This window comes from Eimeria mitis, genomic scaffold (assembly GCF_000499745.2).
Source record: "Eimeria mitis Houghton genomic scaffold, Emh_scaff911, whole genome shotgun sequence".
Lineage (NCBI taxonomy): Eukaryota > Apicomplexa > Conoidasida > Eucoccidiorida > Eimeriidae > Eimeria > Eimeria mitis.
The window spans coordinates 1-525 of record NW_013576707.1 but is presented as its reverse complement, the minus strand read 5'-3'; positions in this window follow the sequence as shown (position 1 = coordinate 525).

Sequence of the window (525 nt, the reverse complement as noted above, 5' to 3'; positions counted from 1 at the left end):
TGCCATAGGTGGGTGCGTGAGTATCTGGGGTGTACAGACACCAGAAGAGAAGGATGCTCTTACTTATATTTTTTATATTCTTTCTTTATATATCCTGGGGCCGATCCATCAAGAAAACTACCACTACCAGTGCAACATAAGTGGGATAGTATAAGCAGACAACTGGTGCAGCAGGAGCAGCTACAGCCTCGTGAGTTGCTGCTGCAGCTGCTGCAGCAGGAGATAGCAGACTGCCAGCACAGCAGCAGCATACAAAGACAGCTGCAGCAAGCCGGGCTCACATGCAGCCAGCTACACAAAGACGCAGAGCTCTTACAGGAGCTGCTGCAGCACGCGGGCATCCTTGTGGACTTTACTGGGTTGCCTCAGTTCTGGGTGGCTCGCTCAGACTCAGCAGCAGCAGCAGCAGCAGCAACAACAGCAGCAGCAGCAGCAGCAACGACTGGCTGTCCTGCCTCCTTTGCTTGGGAATTCGTAGAACGCATGCAAGGACAAATGTATAAGGGGGGGCTGCCAGCAGCAGCA